The sequence below is a fragment of the Camelus ferus genome, chromosome 4, assembly GCF_009834535.1.
Source record: "Camelus ferus isolate YT-003-E chromosome 4, BCGSAC_Cfer_1.0, whole genome shotgun sequence".
NCBI classification, from domain to species: domain Eukaryota; kingdom Metazoa; phylum Chordata; class Mammalia; order Artiodactyla; family Camelidae; genus Camelus; species Camelus ferus.
In genome coordinates, this window is record NC_045699.1 from 19,903,358 (window position 1) to 19,930,372 (window position 27,015).

Genomic DNA, 27,015 nt, shown 5'->3' on the forward strand with positions numbered 1-27,015 from the left:
AGCATCTCTTCTAGAGCTATTTTCTAAGTGTTGAGACAGTAGTAACTTGTCTCAGAAAAGCTGTAAAACTCTTATAGAGACATCTAAAACTATTTTAAATACATGTTAAAGTCTCATGCATAACATAACCTCAGTATCTTATGATGAAGTGAAATTACCAATCCAGTTTTACCGTATCTTCTTAATCTTTCTGATGAGAGCTAAACATCCTTCTTTGAATGTTAAGCTACAGAATGAGGGAACTAATTTCTTTGAAATGTGATTACTTTCGATTCTGTGTAAGATGGTTTGAGGCCAAATTTTTATGGCAAGAACAAGTAAACTGAGCCAGCATACTTCATAGTTTTCCTTCATTAGCAATTTTTCCAAGCTTCACGGAATTTAATAAAAGAAGTCCCATGTAAATCAAGTCTATTCTCTGAGGGGAAATTTTTTCTTTTAATTCTCTTAGACCTAAGTACAGATGAGTGTGTCAACATTCAAACATCGGAACATTTAGCTTAATTAAACTCGTCTCTGGTTCCCCCTTCACTTCTATGAATACGTTTAAGGCTTCAGTACCATAATCCTCCCCGATGCCAGAGCTCCCTATGCAGTGGTTACACAGGCTAACAATGTAAATCATAGACTTAGACTTATCTGATTCACCTGTCTCATTGTACAAATAAGCTGACTGCAGTGGCAAATTATACTGGATATATCTTCAGGAAATCTGGAAAAGGAAAATGTCTTGGTCTTTCTACATTTACTCCGAGATTACACTAATATAACCATCTGGTTTTACTTTTTTACTACAGATCAGGTTAATGGATTTGGTATATGACACCTGGAAAGACAGAATTCTAAACTAATAATTGAAAACATGAAACTTCAAAATTCTAAATTATTCAATATATATAAACAAACAGTAAGCCATTTTTTTTTTCTGGTCCAATTCATGGCTGGTCATCACAGAGATAGCTCAAGAGCAGCATTTTTCAAAACTAGGTTCCATGAAACACCTGTGTCCTATAAGGTGTTACAGTGATTTTCAGGGAAAAAGGATCAGATGAGTGGCAGGAACATGCCTTAAACGATGTGAAAGACTCCATTTTTAGTGTTAATTCTGATCTCCTTCTCAAAAAAAGTGCCTGGCAACATTAATCTTAAGCTCACAGCTCCAAAAACTTAGCATTTAAAAAAGCTTTATTAAATATTTGAAAATGAGGAATTTTTCTCTGTTCTTAATTTCTTTTTTCTATCACTTAAAGAAATAGTCAGATTTTTTTTCCCTTAAATCCAAATGTATAGGAGCACATGACCATGGCCTGTTACAGAAAATCTACACAAATGTTCTAATGATTCAACAGTAAACCAAAGCAAATTAAGTAGTCTTCATTTCTGTTCAAGAGAAATAAGTTATCTCCCATTCACTTAGTGCTTAAGTCCTAAATGAGTTAGTCATAACATTGTCATCACAATATAAGCACACAGCTGAGAAAATAGTTCACACAGTCACAGAATTTGCTTCTGGCCATTAGAACATGCAGAATGTGAGAGCTGGAAGGAGCTTTACATCAGTCCAAGTTCCTTGCCTGAAAGATGAGGAAACTGAGACCAAATAGCGCTATCGGATAAATGGAAGGTCTTTTTTTAATACACAGCAGTAACTTGGTTTTACATTTGCATTTGTCCAATTTTTTTATTATTTATTGATATACCAAACACCTTCTGAGTTTCAGGCTTAACTGAGTTCAGTTAAGCACAGAAAATCCAAAGATGAACACAAAACATTCCCACCTCAGGGGCTCATGAATCAGTGGTGTGTGGGAACCAGCTGCTACCAGCTCAGAAGGGCCGATGGTTAAAGTCTCAGGAATTTGTGAGCCACTTATTAAACAGTCATTATTGAAAATTAAATTATGTAAACTTACAGTTCAATAAATTACATGGAAATTAAAGATAACATGTGTTTAAAACACAGCACTTCCTAATCATCTCACTACGTTTCTATGCTGTTGAGGTTATTCACATCTGCTTTAAGTGCATACTGGAAAATCTAGATCATGGAGCCCTCTGGTCCTCCCCTTCTCAATTCTACCCTCAGTGATATCACATTGGTAGCTTGACATCAGGAGAGCATTTACACAATAGAATTTGGCAAATGCTACAAATTCGTGACATTTTTCCCTAAGAGATGGTTTTTCAACATTTACCAACCCACCACAGCATTTAACTAATCTATAATAAGTAATATATAGTTATTAATATGCATAGTAACTAATACATAGTTACATAATATATAACTAATATAGAGTATATACTTTACTGTAGTATGGACTTGGCAGTAGGACTAGGAATTTACATATACGTGATCTCAAATACTCTTCCAAATACGTCTGTGAGACAGACTTCATGACTCATAAAAGAAAGAACTGGGCAAAATTATAATGCAAAAAAGTCCTATGGTCACAGGATGGCCAGAGCAGGAAGCAATGAATTCTGCATGGCAGCTAGAGAATACAAGAAGAGGAGGTTTGATCCGGATTTAGTAAATTCACCTAAGGATACTGAAAATCCAAAAGCTCAAGACCATTTGGCTTCCAGTATATTTCTGTCCTTGTGCTCCTTATATCCCAAATACCTGTTACTCATTTGTTAAGTGACTATGAAACCTTTTCACTGAGAAGACTGGCATTATTTTAAGGCTAAGACCTATTTGGGTTATAATTTAAACAGCCATCTGTGTGCAACAGGTTATTTTTCCCTTGAAACCAAGGGAGATAGAGTGGGAAATACAGCAGCTAAGGGACCAGAATGGCTGAAGCTGGGCTCTAGATAGGGGTGGCACCAAGCCGTGAGTCCTTGACCAAGTCACTGATTCTCATCATCTTTTTTCTTCATCTACAAAATGAAAGCAAACTCCTAATTTACCCCTCCCCCACCCTTTCAACTATAGTAACCATAAATCTGTTACAAAATAGATAAACAACAAAGTCCTACTGTATAGCACAGGGAACTACATTCAACATCTTATAACCTATAATAAAAAGAATATGAAAAAGAGTATGTATGTTTAACTGAATCACTATGCTGTACACCAGAAACTAACACAACATTGTAAATCAACTAAATGTCAATTAAAAAAAAAAAAAGCAAGCAAAGTCTGCTGTACTGAAGGTGAAGCATGATAACGTAGGTAACGCTGGCTCACGATGGGTACTCAAGGGATGCTGCTTCCCACCCTCTGGCTCCCTCCTGCAGCCAAGGTCTACCTTTCCTGCCAGTTCCTCCAGACAGCTGCGCAGCCTCTGGGGTGTTCTCCAGGTCTAGCCTCTGTGTCTTCCAGGCATGCTTGTCTTTGCCTGACTATCTCTTCCCCTTCAAGTGTCAGTTAAGTGTCTCATCGCCCAAGAAGCTGTCCATGATACACTATTAAACTTAGGTGCTCTTGCTCTTTGCCTGATTATAGCATAACCTTCCATCTGAACACACATTAAACTTCACTGTCATCACTTACTTGTCTGTATGCTCCTGAGGTCAGAAACTATGCTTATCTTACTTGCCATTATATATGAAGGGCCCAGCTGAGGGCTTAGCACATAGTAGGTTATTTAAATTTTTTGCTAGGGTAAATGAATGACCTTATCAGATCTTTTTTAGACAGTTGGTACATTTGGTACCTCTCTTCACTTATTTAGCACACAGGTTTCTATGTAATGGTCCTACTTCAATCGATGCTTTTGTAAGCCCTGTTGTCTCAGTGATCCTTCTAACAAATGATACTAGTTTCCCACATTTTTCAAGAAAATATAAGCCCAAAGTTCTTATCCTTAGTTATATCATGTAATCCATCAGAGGTACCATTCTATAGCCCCTATGAGATGGATGAACATCAAAATTCCCTATTAGTGATACAGGCGATGTCAAAGAATCCTAGGTTTCCAGGTGAGTAAATCTGGCTTTATATTAGCATCTATCCTATGGGTTTGAGATAAGAGTAGATTAGAAATCTTTTATGTGGCACACTGTGCTGTTTACCTTTGTGCATCCTTCCGCTCCCCTTGGCTTGGGGCGGGTCCCATGCTCTCCTCTCTCCATCATTTAGTGCCTGTATCTGCTCTGCGTTTTGGGGGTTCACACCCATGTGTGAGGCTGGCAGAGGCTATCTGTGTGAGTCCCTTTACCACTTAGAGAAGAAGCTTCCATTCTGTACCCCATGGAAGCAACCAAAGGTCTAAAGCACAGCCCCTTCTCTCCCTGCAGATGGCACCCCTCTTCCTTTCACTCCGCTCCTTCTAGTCCTTCCATCACATTCCCTGTTTAACATTTCTGATCCTTAGTTTTCATCCCCCTCCAAATCCTTCCCATATTATAAAATCACTTCATTTGTATATAAAAGCCTTTTGTTCGTAATTGAAATAAAACATTTCCTCAGCAGTTGAACTAAAAGTGTCCTTCTTTAAAGCATTAGTGAACTCAAGGGTCCCTGATGAACCCTTTCTCTGGTATATTAGTGATTACATTAACACTCATTAAAAGTAATATTTTCTTTTTAGGTGTCCAAATATTGACATTCTGCAGCCTAATTGTTTTAAAATACTGTTGGAATTCTTCTTTCCATCTTTAATGTTTGACTCTTTAAGGCCATGAAGTGGGAACACATTTTGAAAGTAAAACTTAAGTGTATGCTTTTTACATAAATTTTCTTTCATATGGTAAAGCTGGATTGCACAGAGGGCCCACTCTGTCTCCTAATCCTGTTATGAATGTGATGGAAGAACAAGGGTAGTTTGAAATATTCTGGATGTTGATGCTTATGTACATCTGTCTGCCACACTGCGGGACATCAAAGAAAGGTCATGATGTTATTATATAATGTTTGGAACTGAGATTCCCATCAGATCTGCTACAAGAGCAGGAACAGGGTCAGGCTTTTATCATCAAGCATCCATACCACCATCCATATGGTAAGCCTTTGGGTGTTTCCAAAGTGCCACATCAGATGGCAATAAAACAACTGGCCATGCTGATGAGAAAGAAATGCAGATATGTAGGTCGAGTGTGCACAGATGTGCAGCAACTCTGGAGTTGGACAGGACAGATTTCTTTCATGACATTCACAGAAATGAATACAATACTTGTACACTATGGGATATACCTGCACGCACTACGGGATCCCTCTCTCTCTCTCAAGTATTTGCAGCCTCCCTCACGGGCTTGTAGAACAGCACCCCTGGGAATCAAACTTCTATTTATCTTCGTGCTTCTACACATACAGACTGTCAGTACCTGGAGCGTAAGCAGCAGGTCACAAAGCCTGGACAAAGTCTGGCTGGCTAGACCCAAGGATGAGCCTGGAAGCTAATGGTCAAGATAAATTCACAGAGTATGTGATGTCAAGCAATTCAGAGTATGAATGAATAGGTACTCAAGGTCGGCAGTAGGTCACATATTGCTGTGTAATGCCAAGTGGATAGAATGTGGCAACACGAGAAATCTGGGTTTTAGTCCAGCTCTGCCATTTGCTAGTTATCTGGCTCTGGATAAGTCACTTAACTCTTCTGCACTTTGAGGCTCTCTCTTTCAAAATAGAGATAACGATACATACTGAAGAGCACTGTTTTGGATCTTGAATAAAAATTAAAATACTAGTAATAGTTAACATTTATACAATCCTCGCTGAGAGTTTTATATGAATTAATTGATTTAATTGTCACAGTAATCCTATAAGGTAGATAATATTATCATTCCCAAGGTCACACAGCTGATAAGTGGCACAGCCAGGACTCACAGCTCCAGAGTCTACAGGTCTAGTCTTAAACAAGATATAATGTATATTATAAAGTAACTCATTCATATTATGTTCATATATACTTATGATAATTAATAATAACAATAATAATAGAATACCATTAGAAAGTACTTACTAGGTGTCAAGGACAACACTTACTGTTTCAATTTTGCCACAACCCACTGAGGTGGGTTCTTTAATGTATCTATTCTACAAACAGGAAACTGAGGCTCAGAGTAGTTAAGTAACGTTCCAAAGATCACCCAGCTATGTGAACCCAGGTCTTCTTTTAACTCCAAAGTATGTCTAGTCTCCTATCGAGACTGTCCATAAAAGCCTCCCTCAATATCTTCATCCTCTGATTCCCACAGATTACCATATACCAACACCTATTCTTACGACCTAATCTCCATTATCAGAGGATAAGTCATTTCTTCTATTAGAGGCCAACACTCTTTCCTGTTTCGCTGATCTTTAAGTATCACTCCCCTCTGTATCTCCAGTCTTTTCCTAAATTCCTTTCTTCCTTTTTTGACTTCATCTTTTTAATGTATAGAAGTACAGCCTTCACTCCACAAACCCGTTCAGCTGTCTGTCAATCTTTGCTCCTTGTCACCTAGACCCCACTACACAGTAGCCTCTACTTCCTGTCAACCTCCCTATGCCCCATTCACTCCTCCATCAGGGCCATCTGGTTTCCCCCCTGCCCCGCTCTACTCAAACTGCTCTTTTCTGGCCTGCCACTGGCTTTCTTCCCACCAAAACCAATGGGCATTTTCCACTCCCCATCCTACTGGCCTCTCTACTGTGCTCCTCAATGACTTTAATGGTGCCCAGACCCTCTGCCTCCAATCTCCACTCCCTCAAATCCTTTCTCCACACCATCACTGCAGTTCTTTTTACATACATGTTGTTTCTTATCACCCTGCCTCTCTTCCTGCAAGTCCCTCTTTAGGGAAGGCCCTTCCCACCCCTGTACCATTCCATCTACCACAGATAATTTCTTCTTCAATTCTAATTCCAGATGAGGTGTGTGTGTGGTTTTTTTCCTGGAAATGTCCTCAGAATTATCCCATCCTTAAATTAGGAGTAGCTTCTCAGTGCCTCTGTATTAGTAACTTTCTATATATTCTTAAAAACATTTCTTTCTATTTATTTAAAAAATTTCTTTTAGGAGAAAGTAATAAGGTTTGTTTGTCTATTTATTTATTTATAATGGAGGTACTGGGGGTTGAACCCAGGACCTCATGCATGTTAGGCATGCCCTCTACCACTGAGCTATACCCTCTCCCCTTGTATTTTCTTAAAATTACCTCTTCCTGAATTAGACTCCTCACTGACTATAATTGCCTCAAGGATAGATACTGTCTTATCTTGGACAGTTCCAGTCTCTTATCAATTCCTTGTGACAAGACAGTGTGATTGGACCAAACAATTCATGTTTTGGCATATGAATTCATCTTTGAATAGAGATGATTTCTTCCTTATATCTCATGATATGTGTGCAATATCTTTTTATCTTCAAACTCATCATTAAAAATTCACATTCAATTCTACCAGTTTTATCATATGACTTTCCTTTTAGTAAATGTTAGTTTTCCTTTATTCATCTTTCTGTCCTGATGGCCAGCAAGGTAGGTGCCTGATTATTGTAGGCTAGAATGGCTAACCACTGTTCTTGCCTCACTGGTACCCATCCTCTTCTCCTGGCAATACCATCTTGAAGCTAGCCCTCCCCCACTGGATGCAGTCTTAGTGAGTCTGTCAGTCCTGGTTTCCTTTCCTTCTCAGGTCTAGGGATGGGTTTGAGTCCCAGGCCAGTCACTCACTTCCTGGAATTTAAAATTTGAGAACAGTGATCAAGAGGCTGAGGATGGTTAAAGCTGATTCATCCCAGAAGAGATTTTTCTTTAGTCTGTGTCACCTGGATTCTTCTGAACTGCTCTGGCCTATGTCATCTCCAAAACCAGATCCTTAAACTTTTCCACTCACTTTATGGGTCATCTCATTCTTTCTTGGTTCAAGGTAACCAAAGTCTCTTTCTATTGCTTACAAACAACCAGCACTAAGAGATACACAGGGATTCAACAAATGTTCACTGAATGAACAATGATGAATGAATATGTGAATCAAAGAGATGTTTCTCCCAAGTTAAAAAAGGCCTATCAATTCCTAGAAGCATTAAGACTTGGAAGGAAGTACATACACTAGAAAGAAAGATATGAACGTAGGAAGACTCTAGGGGCAGCAAGAAAGAGGATCTAAATTGGGGATGACAAAGAAACTGGTCTCAGAGGAGAGGCGCCCTTCCCGTTCCCTTCCCCTTCCTCTGGGTCTGGTCCAGAGACAGAGAGGTCAAGATAAAGAAAAAGAGCAGGTGAGGATGGTCAGGCTGGATGCCGTTGATTTTCACTAGAGGAGGAGACAATTCCCTGAGGGAAGGGATATAAGGAGTGTTTAGGAGACAGGAAAACTGTCTGAAATGGTTGTCTAGGGAGGACACTGAGAAATCAAAGATGCTGAGGATGGCTGGGCAGCTTGAAGACTAATATCAATATATCATGATATTAAAACATCAGCGGTAAATCTTTCCCACTGCAACTATAACAAAGCTCTACAATGGCTAACAAAAATCTTAGTAATAACTAAGAAAAGGATTCTTTGATGCAAGTAAAGCTATTCTGTTAGTATATTTTTTAGGGAGGTTTCACAAACTGCAGGTAACCTATTAGATCCTACAGAAACAAAGTTTCACTGTGGCCTCTGCTACAGCAGACTTTATCAGTTCTAGTCTCTGGTCCCAACAGAGTGAAGAGACAATAGGATGTAATCATAATTCATATTGTAGACAGCTGCAAAAATACTATAAAAGGACCACTTCTCCTAGTTAATGTTATGCATACACTATGTATATTTTCTTTGTGCTCCCTATTACAATTATGTGTTCAAATCTAGTTCTTTTATCATTTTCTTCTTTTTAGGAGTATTCAATGTTGCTATTTTTTTTTTCATCATACAGAATAAAGATGCAATGCAAGGAACAAAAAAGAGGCAGAATGTTTTCCCCAAAGAGAGGGTTTTTCAGATGTGCTCTGTAATTTGTCATCCAGAGGAAAGAGTGTATCATCACCGCTTTAGAAAAATAAATGAATTACATCGACTTGATGCACAGCAGGCTCACAGATTTCACGGGGCCTTTGTCTTGAGCATATGCTTGCTCTCTGTTGTCTCCTTGCAGATTATTCTAGGCATCCAGGAGATAAAACAGGCAGGAAAGCAGCAGACTTCACAGTAAATAGCTTGACAGGTCACCTCACTTGTAAGACACCAAGTCAGAAACCCATCTCCCCGACAGGAAATTAAATACTTATAAAGAACCCACCAACTCAGGCCACAGGACAACTTCCTAAGACTTTGCCTCTCATTCCCACTTCCTTTTCCAAATCATTTTCCCCCCAGATGACCTGGTAACATCAGATGATTATTAAAAGAAAAAATGTTGAGCTAAACATGCCAATGTTCCTGAAACCCTCACAGTAGAAGATACTTCCTTCTCTTCTCTCTTTCCAGAAAAGCCTCTCAATTAACATAGCTTTATCTGTGAGTCTATTACCACTCCAACACTTCCCTGGGTATCATGGACCAGAAGCCTGGGGTGACAAGCCACCTGCCTTTCTTGAACCCTCCAGCTGAGTGCCTAGCTTTGCCCCCCAAACCCTCTCATTTCCTTGCACTTGTATGCTAACTCTATTATTTTTATCTTTTCTCATTTTTCCTACTTTCTTTTTTAGTACTATTCTCTGCCTTCTGTGGAAACATTGGTTTCCATTAATATATGACATGTTGCTTGAGTTTCCACAAGCATAATTATAAGCGGACATGTGTGGACATATGTTTGTAAGCACATTGTCTCTATTAAATACGTACTCTTCTAACATATGTCTGCTTCCACTTATTGGGTTAAATTGACTTTTTTTTAGCTTGTTAAGAATGGAAAGGCTAGGACTATCTGAGATGCCCAAGGAGTCCAAATTTTATTAATGAAGGCTAGCTCAATTTTTATTAATGGTGGATACCAATTTTATTTCTGTTAACGGAAAACACAGTGTGCCAGTCATTCCATAACATGAAGCCATAGCTATCAGTACGGCATGTTCAGTAGGGGACAGTATTTGGAGGCAGTAGCTAACTTGGAGCATCAGAAGCTCAAAGACAAGCAATCCAGTATGAAAGATGTGATCTTTCCACGGGTCCCCATCTTTATGAAATGTCTGTTTTCTTAAAACAATACTAACTGCCATTTGTGAAATGCTAACATATACCATGTATTACATGGATGATCTTCAAAAGATCCCTGGAAGATAGGAATTAGTACTTCTTTTTTTTTCCTGTGGAGAACAGTCGCATGTCAACACAAGAGCCAGCACTTGTTTATAAACTCAGTGAAACACAGCATCACAGTGCTGAGGACTCTGCTGAGAAACATTCTCCTTTTTAAACAGATCTTTGTCTTTAATAAAAGTAGAGCCATTTACATAGAATTAACAAGTAATAAACATTACCAACATATGTATAATAAGGTTTCCAATGAATTAATTTCCTGGCTTGAGTATTGAAGGACAAATGTTCTCATTTCTAATGTGATACATATGTATTCCCTCACCCATCTGAATGACACAATGATTCTTCAGCACAACCAGTGTCAGTCCCCTCTCTATTCAACAATGGGCTCTGTAAAACTGTAACCAACACCCTTTGTTTGTTACAGTTAATATTAAAATGCAAGAAAGTGCCCTTAACCCAAAATCTCACATTCTTATTAGGGAACCTATTTTTAGACCCATTGGTTTGATTTAAGTTTTTTTTCTTTTAGACGCAGTACAAGTTTCAGCCAGACTCTAAACTGATTGGGATAAATCCAACTCTGTATGCTGCTCTTCAGTATGCATTCTAAAGGCTCACGGCATCAGTGGAATGCAGAACTGCCCTGAGACACTCACTATCAAAGGGTCAACTTTTAGGCAAAATGCCTGCTCAAATGAAAGCCTGTGTAGGTTCTTTATCTGAAATAGCAAGGGGGTTAAATCAGAAAGCAGCCTAAGCTGTTATCTCCAGTGGAGTAGAATTATATGTAGATTGTTTGTAAATAAAAGAATATTCACCATCCTCCTCTGGCTTATGTTACCAAAAAGAAATGCAAAAACAAATGCCTTGTTACCCCAGTGGACTTTACACAGCACAATTACTTGATTTACCATAAAAAATGCAACAGGGGGGTGGTGGTGAGAGGGGACCACAGGGAATAAGATCTGGAGCTCAAAGATCTAGAATCTGGATAAAGCAGAGAAGGGAGGAGTAGAAAACGCTGGGTGAAAAGTAGTTGGCAGCTAACAAGTGGCTGAAAGCACTTGGGGATTCCATATGGAAAACAATACCCAGTGCATTAAGAATATTAAGTAGCACTGTGATGACCTTTCAGAACTATGCTGCAGTGTGTGGCAGAGTTCTCCAAGTCTGCCTTGCCCAACCGTCCCTGTGTTTAATCTTCACCTCCCTGCTCCTTCTGGACAAGTAACAAAAGAGGCAGTTACTTTCACTGAAAATAACATTGTGGTGCAATCAGCATCATCTTCACCTTATACTAAAAGGGTCTCCACTATCCCCAAACCCATCTTGTCTGACAGCTTGGTTTGTGTGCCAGGGAGGGAAAAGAAATCCAGTGAAGAACAAGCCAGGGTCTGTACTCATCCTCACTGTGAACACAGTGCTGGGTCCAGTCCTGAAGGAGGGAGAGTTGGGGAGGGACAGAGCACAATGGGAAGCTTAAAAAAAAATAAATGCAAAACACTCTTTGGACACTGGTAATTTACAGTGTGATCATTTAATAGAGTTGAGACTGATGTTGACCCATGAGAAAGGGAGTGATAAAGATATTTACAGTATAAAAAAACTGATGCTTACTCAGTGATAACACTCACATTTATAGAGCACTTACTTTGGGCTGGGCACTATTCTGAGGCTCTTACATTACGTTGGTCCTCATCCCAGCCATGTGGCTTAGCTATACATAGTATGTCATTTCAGAGATGAGAACTTTAAGGCAGAGATGCGTTAGTAAGGTCAGTGCCCAATCCAGCAGGTGGAGACCTAGGATTTAAGATGGGTCATCCAATTCCAGAACCAGTGCTTTTATCTACTATGCCAAAGATAACATAGCATGTTTAAGTTTTTAGGACTCTACCTCCTATTATGGAAATACTCCTTACTAAAGCCCTTCTTTTGCCAGCAGAGATAATGCAGCACTTTTCTTAGAGCATCTATCTGGCCAAAGCAGCTATTCAAGGAGTTTCTTCCTATTTCCCATCAAAAATGTGATTTTCCATACTTTCATCAGACTTAACAGGGAATGACTCAATTATGGTATTTCTCACTCCCTCTTTTCTTCCTCTTCAGAAAAAAAGTGTTGGAAAGAAGATGGGTCCTGCAGCTCAATCAAGAAAGTGGAGATATAAGTACCAGTGTTAAGTGTAGCAAAATGAGTAGATGTTGCTAGCCCTTAACTTCTGCCTCCTTTCTCTGTTAAGTAAAGAAGAAAATGGAGGGAGAAAAGCTTAAGATTCCCTGGGTAGTGCTACAGATCCCATTCTGACTCTGAGAAAGAATCTCCAGGATAGAAAAAGAAATAAGCAAAAACAGATTACATTCCTCTCTAAAAATGGTTAAACTCATTCTCCAAGTGCACTTTCAGCTAAAGGGAGTTTTTCGTCCCATGAAGGGCTGAAGAGTGAGGTCCCATCTATTTCCTTTTTAATTGTGTAATCCCACAAGGATTTCACATGCATTCAGAAAATACTGATGCATCTACTTTAATAAATCACTTTAAGGCGTCTAAGTAAACACCTCTGTCTACCTAGAAGAGCTCATGTCTGAACATCAGGGGAATATGAAAAAACAGAATTGTAAATGTACCATCTCTTTTGATCCTTAACCCTAAATTTACCACTACCACTAACCTGATAGTATTCCGATTTAATCTCCCTGCTCTGTTAACTTTATCTTACATATAGGTTAGTTGACTCTCATACATTATGTATAAATGCTGGGAATTAGTATTTGTGATGCTGCATTCACAGAAGGAAGGTAAAACAAAAGTAAAACAGGATACAACAAAAACCTAATAAAGGCATTTGTGAATTGCACTAGCCATCCAATTGTTACAGGTCCACATAAATATGAAATAGAAACTAATTTCTAATTGTTCTTTCATCAGTTTCATCTTATATCAGTGTCATCTTACATAATTATTACAATGGTTTCTCTGTCAACATTTTCTATGATCCTTGATACCGACAGCATAGTGTAAAACAAAAAGACAGTAGAGTTATTTGAGACAGATGCTCCACAAATATCCTCAACCAGCAGCATGCAATAGGTCTAAAAACGGAAACCAAAAGACAAACAACTCATCCAAACATAAGCTGGTTTCTAAAGACCTCTCAGATCTCTCAAAAACACAAAGGTAAGTAACTAAGACCAGGAAGCATACTCCTATTAATATGAAGGTCGATACTTTGAGGAATATCTCAGATTCAGCCATTTTTCCACACAGGCAAATCCAAAGATGTGGGTGGGTGCACAGTTTTAGTCATGAAGTTTAGGACAACAGGAAATTTGAAAATGCTAAAGAAAACAATCAAAAATTTGCAGAAGGTAATAGGACTTTTCATTAACGAAAGTGATGATCCAAATAGCACTCTGATTTAGAAAAACTTCAGGGATCAGCTACTCCCTAACTTACCACCATTAATAAGCATAACTATGTGATTCCTAGAAGCAAAGTAACTATGAGAAAGACTAATGGTGACCAAGTTGAGATTGTTGACAATAACAGAATCCTGCCACTTTTCATTAGACTGGAACCGGTTGCCCCCAAATGGAAATTTATGACCAAGAGATAGGAATGTAAACATATTTCCAACAGCAGAATAATACCTATTTTTATAGAACCCTGTGAGCTGTGACAGGCTCCTATTACATATTTTATGGACAATCTGAACGGCATGAACTTCAGTCATCACTCCCAGCAGAGTATTTGGGGTGCTCATTTATTCTAGAAAACACACGTGGAGTAAAAATCTTTAAAATGAAAGAAAGAAAAAAATTCATGACCAAATATGTCATTTAACATACTGAATAGAAATGAATATCACACTTTCCTCTAAATTCATAAAAGGCCAGATGTATGCCACACCCTTCTGCATGATTTCATAATTCTTACAACTCCACCCAACGAGATAACCTACCAGCAGCATTTTTATGATCTTTCTTCCTTTCCATGAAGAGCTGCTATGTAAATCCCTAAAGAAATAAATCCCATGCTGGTGAGAATGTATTACTTGCCTCTGTCATCTTTTGAATACAGTGTTAGGATATATTATTTATAAGCCATAAGTTGGCTATTCACTTTAGTAAATTTAGCATGATATATAAATTTAAATGCATGAGTATTCCTCTCTCCACATTTGCAATTTTCCATTCAGTTTGATTTTCAATTTCAGTAACGGACCATGTATCTTGGTGGACAGTAGCATGGATAACTTGTCGAGTATGGCTTTTGGAATTACATAAACACCCCCTGGTTGTGTGACCTGTCATATAATCATAACAGATGGAATAGAAACATTTATTTCCCACAGGTTGAAGAGATCAAGTACACAAATATTTTTCAGAAAAGAAACAAAGCAAAAGCCATCATTGGTAAAAAATTTTAAAGCATCAAAAAAAAAAAGGATAGCTGAGATTAAACAATATGAATGGCATTAAATATATTTCACAAGCAAAAAAGAATACTAGAACTAAATACTAAAACAAATGAGATGAGCAGACAACACAGCAGGTAGGGATGAACTTTTCCAGGATGCTGGCCCTGAGAAAGGTACCCACTCCAGCCATGACCTCTGCTCTCTTGTCAACCTCTCCAAAGGGGTCTGATATATAAGCAAGGAAGGATAACCTGCCACAGGGGTGCAGGAAAGGAGTCTTTCTCATTGCTTTCTGTGACCACTCTGTATATCCTGTGAGCAAGCAGGGTTTCAAACCATAGAAGAGGCAAGAGTAAGTATCAGTTAGGTGGGATGGAAGCTGGGCAGGGAAAGGCAACACAGGTGCTGGGCCTTTCACGCAGTGGAGGTCCATCACAGAGCCCCTGGTGGTGGAGGGTTCCACTCCCAAGGAGAGAAATAGCAAGGGGTGAGGAGAGTGAGGAGGTGATGGGGGGTACCAGGATGAAGAGGCTTCCCCAGTAGGCACCTCCAAGTTAAGCAGGAAAGCCTCATGAGTTGGCTGAATTATTCATTTGACTACATTTCATTTAGCAAAAAAAAAGTTACATGGAAGGCAAAGAATGCCTGTGAAACAGTCTAACCATGCGATCCAAGCAGTACCTGAATATGAAAGCACCTGGCACAGCAGAAGGACTTAGTAAGTGTAAAGTTTTCTTCCCTCCCAATACAGCCCAGGTTTAGACTGTCATACAATGTGAAGCTGGCTAGCAGAAGTCACACAAAGATGCACGAGTACGGGGAACAAAAAGACAGCTGCAAAACTCAGACGGAGTTAACAAATTGCACAAAAACAGAATGAAAGGAGTCCAAACATCCCAATGATTAAACGTGTAAACTTCTGAGGATCAATGCGGTAAATTAAACTAGATAAGGAGTCATCTACAAAATCACCCAAACTGTAAAGCTGTTTCTCTAACTCTTCAAAAGGTCAAGTTGATCACATTAAAAGTAACCTACAGACATATGACAGAACATAATTTCTCTGTGTCATGTTAGCAACTTATGTCTTCTCCTTTGAGAAAGATTACTTATTTTAATAAGCCCTAAATCTGAAAATAATTCTTGTTTGGTCCCCCTAATCCTCTCCTGTCCCAAAGAAGGTTCCATTGAACTAATTCTACTTTTCATTTGACAAGTCTGTGTCTTAAATACACACAACTGTGTATTTATCTTTTTTTTAACTTTTTTTTTATTGAGTTACAGTCATTTTACAATGTTGTGTCAAACTCCAGTGTAGAGCACAATTTTTCAATAACTGTGTATTTATTTTAATGTGAACTTATATTCAGGACCTGCTTGTTCTTGCAAGAATTTTTTTTTTTTACATTGACCGTGTACATTTGCATGCTACAGAAAAAATCAGATTCTCATTTTTTAAGTTGTAAAAAGGTAAAACAAAATGCTAATGGTCAATAAACATATGGTAAAAATGGCCACTCTTTATGGAAGTAAAAGAATACCTACTAAAGCCAAGTGTTATACCTATAAAAGTGGCAAATATTTTAAAAAGTGCTCATACTTATTGTTGGTTAGGTTGCAGGGAAATGGACACTGTTACTGAATGCTACTGGGAATGTAAACTGGTAAAAGATTCTTGAAAAAAGGCTTTAAAGTGTGTGTAGATTGCAATTCTACTTCTGAAAAAATGGAAGGAATTAATGTCCAAAAAGTTTTACTTACATAATACAGTGACTTTTTAAATGATTTTGAGTCTATGCAATGATTTATAAAACAACCAAAATGTCAAATAATAGGGTATTGGTTAAATAAATTTTGACAAAGCAATGAAGCATTCAGTCAGTAAAAATGACATTGTACAAGTTTATTTCTGTCCTAAAAAGATGTTCATAGAATATTACTAAATGACTAAAGCAAGTTACAAAACATTACATATGGTACAATCTATTTTTTGTTTATCAAAAATACTAAACACACAACACATCAAGAGAAAGATTTACAAGTATGTACATCAAGGAGTAATCAATGACTGTGCCTTGGTAGGTATGAGTATGTTTTATGTTCTCTCTGCTTTGTATTCTGACTTTTCTGTACTAAACATAAATTGTTTCATAATAATTAAGAAATTTAAAAAGTTAGTGTACTATACATAAGTTCATTTCAAATAAACCATGGATTTTCAGTGAGAGCCCTATCCCTCCAAAGAAGGTAAAAACTGGGTCTTGGGGGTGTGCAAAAAACCCTACCCAATAAAATCTTCTTATTCTTAGTATTTAATTGCATGCAGAGAGGGAGAGCAAGCTGGAACAAAAAAATGTCTAAAAATAAGCTTGTTAGGGAGCAATAATTTTTTAAAAGTTGAGAAATACTAGAGTAGACCAAGATGAAACTTTGTTACAGCATGCACATAAAATACAAAATCATAATTTATAATAAAAATGAAAATCTTTATTCCAACATATATTTTCTGTATGTATTCTCTTCCTCTGAAAAAAAGGCAAAGGTCTCACTGATAATTGAAAGCAGTATCACATTCATGCTGATGTCGACCAGAGTAAAGTTAAATCACTGACAGACCTTAATATCAAATTGGCTCTTCTTTGCAGGTTAAGTCAGTTATTTTACTTAAAAATGATGGTACTCCTGGCCATCTCCTCCAATAAATTGATATTTTAAGACTGATAAGGGATTTTATATGAAAGAATTGTATAACTCATAACACATGAGTTGGTGTGAACACACTTACGACTTTTCACATCAGTGTAATAATCCTTGGGGAAACTTACAGTATATTTACTTAGGGGCCATCTGATCTCTTATTCTGGTTACTGTTCTTTGTGAGAAAGAATAATTATTGATGTAAATATTTGAAACCCAATGTAAAAGTTGTCTCCACAGCAATGCCAACAGAGAGTAACATATGAACTCAGAATCAGGTCACACCTTTAACAGGCCAGTCCTCCCAATTTCATCAATATTTCTTATTTCACCTTCTGAAAGGAATCTTGAGGAATAAAACAATGCCAATAAAGCTTCACTTACTCTTTTCTTGCACCTGCCAACTCCCAGTTACAACTGCACATGGTTTCCAAGATGAAACATGGCCATAAATGTCAGAGCAGTGGAACCTATGATCAACACCAGGCAACGCAAATCCAAACATCACAGGACTGAATTTAGAGAGCACTTCTACAATGACTATTCTAGTGGACCAAATGTATTCGCCCTAACCCACGTAACCAACAGAAAGATGCAAGAATAAGCTTGGGATTCTGGGATGGGGGTCTCAGCAAAAACAAGTATTCACACCCTGGGTGATCACAGAGAGATTAACAGGAATATTGGAGCTGTTTCAAGAGCCACCTGTCTCAACTCCTGCTGACTGAGTCTGCTCTGGACCCCAATAGTCAAGCAACACACTGAGGGAACTTGATTCCACTCATCTTGGAAGAGAGATAGGAAAAGGTTTCAATGGCTCCAAAGTAAAAGCTGAGCATTTGGGACCATCTCGAGCATGTTGCTGGCAGAGTTCTATAAGGATTTGATGGTTAATCAATTCTCTTATTACCAGATGCTTCTACAGGCACATTTCAGGTGGTTTCATTGGCCAAAATAGGCTCTCCCTGCCCAACCCTTTAAAAAGGCTGCTTAGTAACCTATTCCAAACACACTAAGTCTTACCAGTCCAAAATGATCCAAATATTCCAAGCAGCTCCCTCGTCCATAAATGCTGCTTTTTAAATCCTCTTTGCTTTAGCTGTACAGAACGTGCATGCATGTGATTTTCAACCTATGTAATATGACAATAAGGTCAGACTGCTGTGGTATTTAATTACCTTTAGCCATTTTTTTGTTAATGATAATCATCAAATGGTATTGATTAGTCTCTGTGCCCTGCCTCCTCGGCTCTCTAAAATAATCACAACACGGTGCTTACCATCTGGGGACCCATCAGGATGGGAAAACAGAACATACAACGATAGAAATACCAGTCTGTTAACTGCCCTGGTGCACCCACCACTGTCACTGCTTTAGATCTCTCGATGCAAGACAATCAATCTTTTGTCTGTCATCAAAATTTACAGAGACTAGAAACTCTAAAAGAGACATAACATTAAGAGAACCTGTTCTCACTAAATCCAGGAAAGAGATCATGAGTATCAAATATTCAAGGGATGAGTGGGAACTATTCCCTAACAAGCTGTAAATCTGTACTTAATTTCAGGATTTCTATTATCTGACTCATAAAACATTGAGATAGCTACAACAAGAAAACCCAATTTGCTAAAAATACAGCACAGTTTACATTTTAGCACATTTGTATTTACCTTTATAATCTCCCCCCAACTGTGCTAGTGTCAAATAGAGTATGAGGTAATGTTCGTACCTAGTCAACAGTCTTCAATTCCAGACATCTGTAATAAATTTTTTTAAGGCCAAGCACGGGTACCACACACACACCTGGAGTTGGAAAAAAGTTACTGTGCTCCAATGCCACACTCTCAGTTAGGGTTTGCTAGCCTGGGCACAGGGGAGGGCTCACCCCAAACCTCAAACCTCCATAGAGAAAATGAGCAGAATTTTAAATTCAATCTAGTCTTTTCTTCGAAAAGTGCAGGTGATAAAAAATGGAGAAGACTTGAGAATACTTCTGCACACACCAACAGTGAATCAGGGATCCTTCTCGTTTTCTGATGTTTGTTCATATTGAGTTTTCCTCTGATGTCTGCTGCTTTTTACTCAGGTACATGCTCAGGACTATTTCTTTGGGGTATCCCTTCCAAAATTTCTGGACTTGCACCTTGAGGACAATTGAGCTGAATGAATGGGTAGCTTTTCTACAAACAACCAGAGAGGGCTGAGTCCCTAAGGATTTAGTCACTAGGCCTAGTAGTTCAAGAAATGTGTCTTCTGACAACTAATTGACCTGAGGTAGAAATCCTTGGGAAAATGGGACTGGCTTTCTAATATTCCTTAAAATATAACCTTGAAAATATTCTGCACTCGTGAACTCAAGAGCCTCTAAGAAATATCCAAGGATCAACAAAACTTCAGTTGATTTTGATTCAAACTTCAAGTGATTTTGAATTGTTCTTCACGTATAGAAGAATTTCAGGCTAATAAATAATTTTTGCCTGCTCAGCATGTATGTTGACCAGTGTTAGAGGAACACTGGAACAAGAGTCCTAGACCTGGGTTCTGGTTTATCGCTCACAATGCATTTCAGATTCTCCAGCTAATGTTTCCTTTTGTATAAAAAGAAGGAATTGGTGTCTGCAATTCATTCTAACAAAAACTCAAGTTTCTCCTTAAAGAAATCTTCGAATATACATCAGAACCTCCCTAAGTCTCATTTTGCTCATTTGTAAAATGAAGAGACTGGATCATATAATCTCTAAGCATGCTTCCCATATGATGTTTAGAGACTGTAGGATCCCATATACAATTATGCATTTTATACAAAGTTCTTCATTCAAAGGAAAACCTCTTTTCAGTAAGCGGCACCAACTCAAACTCCTTAAGGCAAAATGTTTCTGCATAAAATCAATCCATTTTCTCCTCGTTTTACACGCTACGAGCTAATTCTTACCTTTATATTTTAACCCAAGCACCTCTTTGTGTAATACTGAGAACTATAAAGTGCTTTTCAAGATTTTATTTTCCCTGTGGTTAAATCTGCCCAGTTAAGCTTTATGACACACAGTAGGGAAGGAGACACTGTTGTAACTATTTTAAATGGTTTTGCTCGTTACCTTTGCAAAGGAAGTTTTAACACTGGGAAAATACATCTCAGTCCTGAAAAACATGTAAGAAAATTCTTTTGTAAATAGGGTGATTATTTCATTTTATTCAAAATTTTATTAAATGTCAGCTACGTGGAAAGAGAGATACCAGAATGAAGTCTCAAGCAAGCACTGAAGAAATAAATTGTGTCCCAGTCTCTTATGCAATTCAAACTGCAATGGATCCTGGTGAGGGATCTGGGAGGAATCAACTGAATTCCATCTTCTCAAGTTCAAGTAGAGAGAAAATAAATGCATCCTGAGCTTTACTGGGTGTTAGGCTCCCTTCTAGTTACTTTTACCCATCTGTCCTCTCCCCAAAATGGCTTAAGGTAAATTTTATTATCTTCACCTTATGAATGAGAAAATTGAGAATTTAAGTGACAATTAAAATAACAAAATAGACAGGGTTAAGGCTAGGACTTCCATCCAGGCCTCCAAATTCCTACTACTAAGGCAGACCTAGACTACAGCCAGCAGCTCATCTCAACAGGAGGAAAAGGTTTTAAGTATCTGAAAATGTCTAACTGCCATCAACAGAATAGGTTTATTTCTCTGAATCCCAGAAATTCATAATTCATGGACAGAGCTGTTTTCACTTGTGGAAATGAAGCTGTGGAAACAGTCACACAAGTGCCTAAATGTGAACAATCAAGTATGTTCCTCATAGTAATGCTTATAATAGAAAAGTTTGGAAGTAACTTACAAACTGGTACACTGTTCTTATAAAAGATGTTAAGTCTCTTTATGGAATATACTGCAATCCTTATAGGTAAAAGTTTTAAGGGCATATGTCCAAAAGAGACTGTCAACGGAAAAGGAAAATTATAAAACAGCACAGGTGACATCCCATTTATCTGATGAAACATTAAATAGATGACAGAAAGAAAAAGATACACAGATCAGTTGAACCCATCAGTCAGCCAACCAGCCACTAGGCAGGATACATCCAACTGCTAACAACTGTAATCTGGGGGCTGTGAATGGGAGTTTCACTTCATCCCTTACATCTTTCTGCATTCTGTATTATGTGTCACTATTTTAACCTTGGAAAAGAAAAGGAAAAATCACAGGGACCTGGCAAGTGTCAAAATAAGTTTCTGGTAATCATGAGGATAGCTCTTAATCACAAAAAAGACCATCTGCGACTACTCTGAAAATAATATTCAATTAACTAAAATTATAAGTTAAAAATTCTACGATTTCTTATGTACTTAAATTGAACTTCTAAAATCTCATTATCTATTCATAGACCAAAAATATGTTTTTTAAATCACCTTCAAGGGAGGATCTGATTAACATTTGGCCTCATTTACAAAATTAGATCATTAAACCCCCTAAACATTTCAAACTGCATTTTAAAATTTAATGTGGGATTAAAAAAAAGAAAACTTCAAAAGCCTAACAAAGCGTTCCTCAGTTATTAATCCTCATAATTCCAGTCAATTAGACATAAATATGATCTCTTTCAAGTACTTTTAATAGTCTAATTCTATCTATAAAGTTAGCCAAATTAACATTACATTTCAATTTTAAAATCCCAAATCCTGAAACTAATTAATTACACTTTTTAAATTAGAATCACAAGGCTAGTCAATTAAACATCAAATTCTCTTAAACATTTAACGAAATCTTTAAATACTAACCATATATAGAGAACCTTATTCTCAAATGCAATGCAAAATTTTAATACAATGTATTTTAAAAGTATTTAGTGCTAAGCATTTAAGGGTTAAAGGTTGGCACTTGCCCAACCAGGAAGAGGTTCTCAATCCTGACTACACATTAAAATCACTCAGGATTCTTTAAAGGAAAACGAAAAATGACAAAAGCCTACTTCCAATTCAACCCATTTAATTCAGAATCTCTGGGGACAATTTTTCTTTAAAGCAGTTCAGGAGATGGTAATACGCAGCCCAGGTTGAGAACGTCTGTTCTAAGGAAATAATTACACCAACCCAAGCAAGAGCAGTCTTTACCCACTCAGGGGTGGGGTAAGTGGCTATAAGCTGATATTGCTTATTCTGATGGGATTTGGGGGGCTGGCCATGAGATTGAACACTTCTGAAATTTAAGATCAGTGAGCCCCTTTAAATATTCCTTTCCCTGCACATGGAATGGTCTTGTAGGCAGGTTATTCATTAACTGATTTTGCCATTTGAATTGAATCTGCAATTCCACACACTTGGTTTGCTAGTCTATTTCCTGCCTGATTTTATTCTTAATTCTATTCACAGTCTCCCTGTCTGGCAGGTCCACAATTCTTATAGGTACTTAAATTATCTTATTGAATCCTGTATCATTTTCATGGCTTTATCGTGAAACTGATGCCATCCATGTCAATAGTAAATGTGCATAACCAGAAACTAACTAGTATTTAAAGTGTAGAATTATAAATATAGAAAGTACTTAAGCAGGAAGTGTGTGGTTTGTCCATGAATTATGTCAGGTTTTTGTTGTTGTTTGTTTATTTGCTTGTTTGTTTTCAGGAGCAACGAGCCACTTTTGCCCCAAGGACACATACTAACACCTCACCCCTGGGCCTTGGTTTCTTAACCTGCAAAAGTGAAGGCCAAGGTCCACTGTGGGAATTCTTACACACTAAAGGGTTGTGCAATGGCTACACCCTATAGTCGGGATAACCTAGAAATAAACCCTGCTCCACCCCGCAGCCCCATCAGCTTCCAGGGACTAAAGAAAAAGATGCCTTGGTACAGAGCAGAACAGGGGAAGAAAAAGGACAAAAAGGGCCTATATGTGTGGTCACAGATCAGACGTTAAGCAGATCTGCATCCCAGGTGCTGGCAGCCTGAATGGGCCAGGGAACTCAGCCATAAACTTGTAGAGCTGCTTTCCAAAGACAGTGTCCTCAGGTGCCCGGCAGAAGAAAATACAAAGCATCCCTGAAGAAGGGCACATTCATCCTGGCCCATAAAGTTGCTCACACAATGTCCAGGGTCGATGACGAGCAAGCAGTGAAAATTCACGAGGCCCGCAGGAAACAAGAGAACACAAGTAAGAGCCAGCACAAACAACAAGCAGAGAGAGCTCGGGAAAGATTCTAGGTATTAAAATTATCAAAATAACTGTGAGTGCATCATGAAATAAAGGAGAAGCCTGAAGGTATCTCCAGGGAACAGGGACTCACAAAAAGTGACAGATGCTCTGAAAAAAAAGAATTAAGTGCTAGAAATGAAAAACAGACATGATTAAAATTAAAATCCAATAGCCATATGTGGTAACAGAAGAGAGCTAGTGACTTGGAAGATAGAAAAGGAAAAAAAAAACCAGGAAAAAACTGTCCAGAATGTGACAGAGAAAGACAAAAAGATGAAAATATAGAAGAAAGAGACATTGAGATATAGGGAGAAGGTCTAACCTGGTTCTCATTAGAATTTCCCAGAAGGAAAATGCACAGTGTACTTTAAGTTGGCTTTTTTCCCCATGAATTAAGCAACAAAAAGAATGATTTCCTCCTGATCAATGGTCATATTTAAGAAGGTAAAATGTATCTTTTGGACAGGCATATCCAAGTATGCAGGCAGAAGAACCACTAAAGCATAAATAAATTTTGTAAGATAAAACTGAATAAAAGCCTCCTTTAGTTAAATTGGTAGAGTGACTTAAACCTGGTCACACTTTAAAAGCAGCTGTTGACATGGAAGAAATTAGTTTAATAAACTCATGTACAGATGCTCCCCAACCTAACGATGGTCCGCTTACAATGTTTATGATGGTGTGAAAGAGATATACATTCAGGAAAAACTGTATTTTGAATTTTGATCTTTTCCGGGGGTGGGGGGGTGATGCTTTCATGATGCTGGGCAGTGGTGGCAAGCTGCGCCTCCCAGTCAGCCATGTGATCACAAATGTGAGCAACCAGTTCACTTAGAAGCATTCTGTACCCACACTGCCATTCTGGTTTTCACTTTTAGTATAGGACTCAATAAATTCCAGGAGTTAATCAACACTTTATTATAAAATGAGCTTGGTGTTAGATGATTTTGCCCAACTATGGGCTAATGAAAGTCTTCTAAGCACACTTAAGGTTGGCAAGGCTAAGCTATGATGTTCAGTAGGTTAGTGTATTAAATGCATTTTGGACTTGAGATATTTTCAACTTACGGTGGGTTTATCAGATGTAACTCAATCCTAAGTCAGGGAAGATCTGTACATGTTTATCTTTTTCAGAAAGGACACAAGCATTTTGCAGATTAAGGATTTTTCTTTATTTTTTAAACTTTTTACTAATAGGTTAATTTAATTATGGACCAATTCTATGACTTACACTTCTAATTAACTCGCAGATTTAAGAGTCTGTTTACCAAACAAGTATTGATACTTATTGGGCATTTGGAAGCTAAATGGCCAAAACAAAGTTAAGTCACAAAATTATTCATTAGTTTAGAGATCCTAAGGACTTGGCTCTTTTCAGATGAGAAGACAAGGAGCTATTCTTCAAAGCTGAAAACCAGCTCCAGAAAAGAAGATTATTTCAATGTTCAAAGGATACTTGGCAGTTTGACTATATTTTTTGCATCTTTACCCTATCTCCCTGACAAAAAAAAATCAGTTGAAGAAAATAGTGTTCTGATGGTACATTTCATTGTCTCATACCTGTTTGCCCTTCACAAAACAAACAGCAGAAAGTTTGTATTTCAAACATCAAAGTCTTGGTATATAAACAGAATTATTTCTGTGTATATGTGCACAGATCTACATGTACCAATAACTAAATGTACTAAACATCAAATATATATGCAAATGTTTAGAGAAATATTTTTAGAGCATGACATATTTATAATATATATATAATGTATTAATCATTTTCTATGCTTCAAGATCTGTACTAGACATTAGACTTGATTTCAGCCCTCAAAAACATGGAATTTCATGAGGAAGGCACAAGATCAGATAATTTGGGGTTAAGTGTCATGCCAGAGGTGCACCCAGGCAATTGCAAAGACAGGAGGAAACACACAGAGTCAGTGGAGCCTAGAAACACCTAATCCAATCTACAGCGTGGATGGGGACGGGGGAGGTAGAACCAGAGACAACAGCCTGAAGAAGACAATACATGGGCTGAGACTTGCAGGGTGAGAAGGAGCCATGTGAGCAAAGAAGGGAGATGTCACTCTGTACATAAGAAACAGCAAGGGCCTGGAAGGGAGGCCAGTATGGTCACTGAACATCTAGTCAGCTCAGAACCACTGACGCACAAGGTTAAAGGTGACGAAGGAAAGGGGATGGGCTGTCCAGGAGGCTCAGGGAGGTCCCCACAAGGCCCATGCTCCATGTCTAAGTGTTTTCACTTCACCCTGAGAACAGGGGTGAGTCACAATGGGGTTTTAAACAGGAAAATGGCATAATTTGACCAGGTAAGAAGGATACTCCCATGTTCTGAGTGAGAGCCACCAAGGCAGTCAGGGTAGTGTGGAGAGGATGGTTTTGAGGACTTGCTGATAAGACATCATAGATCCCGCAGGAAGAATCTAAAACAGCTCCCATGTTTTGTGTTGGGGTTGGACAAACGGTGGAAAATTAATGGAAGCAGGAAATACTCATGGTCTTTAGTGCAAGTGGGAGCTGAAGAAAGATGATGAAGTCACATTAGGTAAGAAAAATCTATCTTTAAACCCAAATGGAAATGTACATCAGACACTGAAATATACTATTTGAATATTAACCAAGAGCTGAAGCCTGATGAAAGAGGTCAGCCCAGAGGTGGAGGGTAAGGTTACTACAGTGATCTATGATTGTCCCAATTTTTCTCTAGGTAGGTAGGTAAAAAGTAAGGAAGGACTTCACATCTCATCTTTCAAAGAAAGAGGCACCAGCACCAGATATAAGGGCATTAACACTGAAACCAAGTTAAACCCCAGTGTGCCTTACAGCCCAATGGTGTAAATCAGTAACTAAAACACAGCCTGGCCTGATTGCTCGAGAGAAATATGCCACCATGTCACTGACTCTGCATGTAAACGATTTCTAGAACAGATGAGAGACATGTGGCAAAAATGCCTTCCTTTAACACATCCCTCCTTTTGCCCAAGAACATAGAGGACCTAACACTTACTGTACTTGTCTAGTGTCATAAAGGACAACCCCAAGTCACTCAGTTTTCATGTATGAGGCCACTTGTACATTAGACACATTCTCACACACTCTGTCGACATGAAAATACCAGCTGTGTCTTTTCTTTCCCACATTTCCCTACGCATTTACTTCACTAAATAAGCAAGAGAGCGACATGTTTATTATGTACACTCATTCTGTGGAAACCATAAGCAGGTCCTTGAATTTACACAACACTCCTCACTAGAAGGCATCAAAATGGGCACTTGAGGAAATAGAATGCTAACAATTTTCTATTTTAAAGAGATGTGTGCCCATTCCAAGTACTTTATAATAGTGTTATATGACATAATGATATTCTATTATCTTGTTTTATCTTTTCCAAAGTATGTACACAAGAATTCTTGTGATTGTGCCTTTAACTCAGCAAACAAAACTGGGCCCTGATTGGGCTTTATCAGAAATTATGTAAATCAATCACAGACTGAAGCATGTATATTATTTCATAAACCCACAGAACATCATGACTTTTCATCTTAGTGTGGTGTTCTATGAATTATTTTCATGACTTTACAAAAAATTT

The 27,015-nt window shown here is 38.1% G+C and overlaps 1 protein-coding gene and 1 non-coding gene across 3 annotated transcripts in view; both read right to left on the bottom strand.

Annotated features, from left to right (window-relative positions):
• ADAMTSL1 (ADAMTS like 1) overlaps positions 1–27,015 on the bottom strand; it is an 825,910-nt gene that overhangs the window by 755,018 nt on the left and 43,877 nt on the right. The gene's annotated exons all lie outside the window — the stretch shown is intronic.
• TRNAV-AAC lies at positions 6,990–7,061 on the bottom strand. The gene has a single exon. It is a non-coding gene; the product is annotated as a tRNA-Val (tRNA).